This window comes from Nicotiana sylvestris, chromosome 7 (genome assembly GCF_000393655.2).
Source record: "Nicotiana sylvestris chromosome 7, ASM39365v2, whole genome shotgun sequence".
NCBI classification, from domain to species: Eukaryota; Viridiplantae; Streptophyta; class Magnoliopsida; order Solanales; family Solanaceae; genus Nicotiana; species Nicotiana sylvestris.
The window spans coordinates 44918669-44924621 of record NC_091063.1 but is presented as its reverse complement, the minus strand read 5'-3'; the positions used below and the strand labels follow the sequence as shown (position 1 = coordinate 44924621).

Below are 5953 nucleotides of genomic sequence, written 5' to 3'. Positions count from 1 at the left end.
TCTATCCGAAAATGTTTCTTTGAGTTTTGACTCTTGAATTTTTAACGGTACTTGAAAATTTTTCTTTGAGTTTTGACTCTTGGGTTTTTAGTTATACCCGAAACTTTTTTTTTTTTTTTTTTGAGTTTTGACTCTTGAGTTTTTAGTTGTACCCGAAAACTTTTATAACCTTACAGCCTTCGAGATCAGTGATCTTAATTACCAAGAATTTTATACTTCTGATTTGACAAAGTCTGAAAAGTTGATGCATCTGGTTAACTTTACGATCGGGAAATAAGGCATCCGACCTTTAGCCATTTAAATTGATAGCTTTATAAGAGAGGACCCTTATGTTTACGATTCTTATGAAGAGGACATCTCCTGTTGGGCACAATTGTTCGAATTTGTAATTCTTTTTTCTTCTAAGTATGAGCAAATATTAAAAATAATTTTGTTCATTCCAACATGTACAAGAATATTTTTAGAAAGTGCAAGTTTCTAAATTTACAAAAATCATTCCTTGAATTTACAAAAGTGTTTATAACTTTTTATATACGACAATTTTTAGGTAATAAATAAAAATACCTTGCCATAGAATTGTGATCGGGCTGACATTTATTAGGTTTAGCCTGTTCTTGATTCTGATTCCTTCTATTTTTTTCCAAGCTGATCTAGCAGTCCCCAGTCCTTTTCTTTATTCCGAAGCCAGTTCAAGCTATCTCTGGTACCTTGTATAGATTGTTCTGGAGCCATCTTCATATGCTTCCGGTACTTATTGTTATGGTTTTTGCTGCTCTGATTCAACATTCCTCAGCATTCGTCGACATTATTGTCTTTCATCGAAGTTATTTTCTGAAGACTCGCTTTGGGTACGCCCTTACCTCATGTCAGTCCATGATCCTGATGGGTATGGTTCAAACCGGTGTCTTGAATGCCTTCGATCAAAGTTCAATTGACCATGATTTGGGGCTGTAGAAGATGTCGATTTACCTATTCGATTATTTTGTACACGAATTTTTTACTCGTATCTATTATGAACATCTTCCCACGTTGTTGCTTGCAATTCCAACAAACTCTTTTTGAACTTTCTTAAGACATCGGACACTACAACATAATGCATTTATAGCTACGAAATATATTGGAGCTAAATATAAAAATTTCCGTGGCTAAACACTTTAGCCACAATATTTTTTTCCGTAGCATTCGTAGCAAAATGTAGCGTAGCTAAAAGTTAGTTACAGACTTTACATGATCCATGGCTAAGGACTAATACTTATTGCCATAAATTTTTTTATGTTGTAGCTGTAATGGTAAAAATATCTTGCCACAAAAAATATACTTGTAGCAAGTGATTTTATTCTTTTGCCATGACAAATAAAATTTGTAGCTATCTTAATATTGTAGCCATAAGATTTTGTGTTGTAGCAAAAAATTTAATTTGTTTGTCACGCAAGCTCAACTTTCGTGGCTAAACTTATAATTTATTCCCGTAGCAATAGTACTTGTGATTAACTATGAATTCAAAATTTCATAGCAACACATTAAAGTATTTGCCACAATAATTTTTATATCGTAGCTAAGAATTCATACTTTTAGCTATGAATTCCATAATTTCGTAGCAATAAACTGAAGAATTTGTCATGATCAACTTTAGCCACAAGAATTTATGTATTGTAGCTAACAATCCATATTATATCATCAAATATATAAAAAAAATTAGCAAAATATTTTTAATTTTTTTAAATAAATGATATACATTAGTAAGAATAAATAATTAAAGGTTCAACAATATCATTCAAGATAAAGTAGAATACTAAAATGTTGTTATACTCAAAACATACGATATTTTTTACAAGAAAAAGAATAATTTCATACAGATCCACATTACATAATTCTTTTACAACACGAATAATAAAGTTCTAAAAAAACTAGCTAATGTGAGTCTGGTTAGGGATGGCAACCATCAGCGGACAGTGAAGAGAAATGAAAACTCATAAGTGCTCCAATGCTTTTCTAATACCAGGTTCCAATAGCGAATTGAAAGACATTAGCCGATTGTATTTGTACCCTGTGCGTGAAAGAAATTGTTGTTTTTGTGGATATCAAGAAGAATGCAACAAAATAAGATCTTATAGAACTCCATCGATTATTTCACCTGGTGACACCACCTCCTGATCCAGCAAGATTGCCATGTTACCCTCTTAATCTTGCAGGACTGCCACCTTCTGTTTCTACAACTATGGAGTCATAAATTCTAACCTGTATATAAAAAAATGACATTCACACCATAAGTTTAGTACATTAGTTAGTTGGGACTTGTCAATCACGTTTGAACTAAATAACATTTCCTTTTGTAGGGTAAGATTCTGCCAGAAACAACAACCTGCTTCTTTAAAACCTTCAGATTATTAGTGCAATATATATACCAAAAAACTACAAACCGTTCAAAACATGTCTTATTTAGCAGTTCTTAGTTTGAAGCACAACACTATAAGAAAATACTATCAACCTCATAAGTTGCATTTCTTCTTAGTATCTGATAACTAGGTGTTTTCAAGTCTGAAGTCTTGTAAATTCTTAAGTTCGTAACTGCCAAAAAAATTATATTCTCATATTTATCTGCTCAAGAAAAGAGCATAAGCTAAACCAGTTCAACATCACACCCGTTTCATATAACAAACATTACTAGAGTAAAATATTATTATTCTAAATAAAATTTCAAAAGTCCTAAAGATTTTAACAAGAATTTTGTAAACATTTCATCCTTCACTAGGCAGTATATCCAATTGATTTTGTTTTCAGAAAGAGTGAAGTATCATACATACCTCATGATTATTACACTTGTTTGTTTCTACATTGATGCCCATAACACAAGTGCCTGAAAAGACAAATTTGGGTTTAGTTAAAAAGAATGAACCTAATCACCATGCTGCAACATAAATTTGGAGCATGTTCCCACAAATGGTTGTGCTAATGTATCCCATAATTTCATCCTTATAAGCTGTTGGAGTATTTATACGGCATATTTGAGAAGTTTTTCCACCATCTCAATAAATTCATTGGATAGCTTCTAGAAGTATTTAGGAGTTATGGATTTATCCTAATCGTTGAATTGAAGTTTTAGAAATAAAGGAATGGTAATATCTTAACAACCAACTCTTCTTCACCTGTTTGCATCATTGCTAGCTTCCACAAGAAGTACAAAAATATATAGGAAGCGAAGATGCATTTCCATATGACCATTTATTTAGTAAGTTGTACATCAAATGAATGCATATACTCACCCTGTATCCACTCAACTGATCATCAAGTTTGGGTGAATATTGTGCCTCACCAACTCATTTACTTTCTGCAATTATTCACATAGATATTAGCAACTACAACTGTGAACAGTACTTACTCTAATAGAGAAGATTTATTAGTATAGTTTTTTGTATGTGCATATAACTGTAAACTGGGTACAACCCAAAAAGCCATTTAAGATCCTCAATCCGCAAATGAAGGTAATGAAGAATATACAATATACAAGAAAATAGAAAAACTAATTTAAACAAATTACAAAAGGCAAATATAGGCAATATAAAAGGCTTGTTCAAGCTTAGTACTACAGAATTAAGATTCAACTACTAATTTCCATACAACAAACTAATTTAAACAGATTACAAAAGGCAAATATAGGAATTAAAATATACGAAAAAGGCCCTCCATTCATAATAGGAGAGATTCCTAATTCATTCCTTAGAATTTGGCAATCTTTTAAATTCTTGGCACTTATCAATATAGCTAAAGTCGGGATTGCCATTTCACTGTCATAATGTAATGATGAAAGTGAAAGGAACTATTCTCGATCAAGAATCCTAGGAAAGCATGGCAAAAATCGAAATAATTAAGAAGGAAAAAAAACAACTAGGGTGGCCATACCTTGACAATTTCTGTTTTCCAAAACAAGAAGAACGAGGGTTTTAGGGATAGTTGCTTAGAGTGGGGAAGGGTTAGAGCGGGAGATGTGCGGATATTTTTTGGGGGGGAATGGGTTGGGAGTCTAAATATTTTAGGTCTTAAGGGAATGGAGAGATTTGGGCTTTAATCTTTTTTTTTTCGTTTATATTTTTTATTTGTAACTTTGCCTTTAACTTTTCATATACTTTTGCACACAAATGAATACCTACACGATATTATGTAAAAAACTAAAAACAAAACTAATGTAGTAATAATAAAATTTTGCTAGCAAAACAACAAATAAATAAAATGGGAACTAAGCTATTGTGTATATAATGTTTTGAGTTTAGATTGTAGAAAAAATGAAATTGTAATAAAATATTCATTTAAAGTATAAATAGAATATTTTTTAGAATTAGTTGCAATACTTATACATCTATAAGGGATCGTTTGGTTTGAACACAAGTTATGATGAGATTAGGTATGCGAGGATTAATTGTCCTAATATTATTTTTTGTTGACTGATTGGTATATCGTATCAATCTTGGGATTGTCAATTTTACTGCTTTTCATGAGATAAGTTATTCTGGGATTACAATTCTACCCACTGGCATATATAAGTTATCCTGACATTTTTACTCTTGGGATAACATATCCCAAGATTAGTAACCAAAAAAGGAATATGGCGGTACTAAATTTTTATTTCGGAATTATTTTTCTTATCCATCGTATCAAACAACCCCTAACAATTTGTTGCCTTTTATAGATATTGATTTTATAGACATACATAACACCCAATTTATTTTAACAATTAAAATTGCACAATTTAAGTCATTAACATGATAAAATCCCAAAAAAAAAACAGCGAAATAGTACAATTTGCGAAAACCAACACAACCCGACATCGGGGTGTCATCAGTCATGAGCATCTAAATATGTATCTAAGAGTTTGAAAGAGTTTATACAGTCTATTACAAAACTAGAATAGAAAGTAAGATATGAGGGAGAAACACTGGGCTGCGAACGCCGAGCAGCTACCTAGTGGACTCCGAATAGCCTGCTGGGAGAAATCAACCCTCACTGACGGGACCCGAAGCTCCTGAATCTGTACACCGGGGACATGGAGTAAAGTGAGTACTCCAACTCAGTGAGTAATAACAATAAATGAAGACTGAGCGATAAGAAATCACGTAAAAACACAACAACATGCTATAAAGAGGCAGAGTAAAACTAATAAAATGCAATAAAACAATAAATCTTATAAAAATACCTTTTTAACAGTTAAACAAGTAAATGTAAAGCAGCGAGAAAAGGGAAACACATAAAATCCGCCCTCGGGCACAATATCAACAGAATCAGCCCCTCGGGCAATAACATGGAACAACACCAGCCCCTCGGGCTATATCACATATCACACTGGGTACCCGTTCTCACTGGGGGTGTACAGACTCCGGGAAGAATTCCTAAATCTTCTAAATTCTGTTTTCAATCAAAAAGTCTACCAAACCACGTCCGAATGACCTGAAATTTTGTGCACACATCCCAAATGACACAACAGACCTACTGCAACTCCCGGAATTCCATTCTGACCCCTATATCAAAATCTCACCGAACCTCCAAAATATGTTCTGATCACGCTCATAAGTCTCAAATCACCTCCCCAAACTATCCGAACCATTGGAACTCACATCCGAGCCCTTTAACACATAAGTCAACATTCGGTTGACTGTTTTAACTTAAGCTCACTTAAAAGAGACTAAGTATCTCAAGCCTTACCAAAACCTCTCCGAACTCGAGCCAACCAACCCGATAATACAAAATACAGCCGAATAAGGCAATAAGAAGCAGAAATGGGGTAAACGAAACAGTAACTCATGAAAGACCAGTCGGGTCGTTACAAAAATATAAATAAAAATCAATTCCAAAGAAAACTTATTGTTACAGTGAAATAATGGTCTAAAAGATGACTATTATAGAAAGATCAGGTTGTACAACAAATGATCTATTATTAAAGGGTATTGTTTACATTTTAATT

The 5953-nt window shown here is 32.8% G+C and overlaps 1 long non-coding RNA gene across 2 annotated transcripts; it reads right to left on the bottom strand.

The window, feature by feature from the left end:
• Positions 1-1811: 1811 nt before the first annotated feature.
• On the bottom strand, positions 1812-4001 carry LOC104245768 (uncharacterized). Of its 2 annotated transcripts, XR_011401132.1 has the most exons (5): positions 3901-4001; positions 3264-3328; positions 2805-2857; positions 2135-2238; positions 1812-2047 (listed from the first exon to the last, which is right to left on the bottom strand). It is a non-coding gene; the product is annotated as an uncharacterized lncRNA (long non-coding RNA). The 2 variants fall into 2 exon arrangements; XR_011401131.1 differs by having other exon boundaries at positions 1812-2238.
• Positions 4002-5953: the final 1952 nt, after the last annotated feature.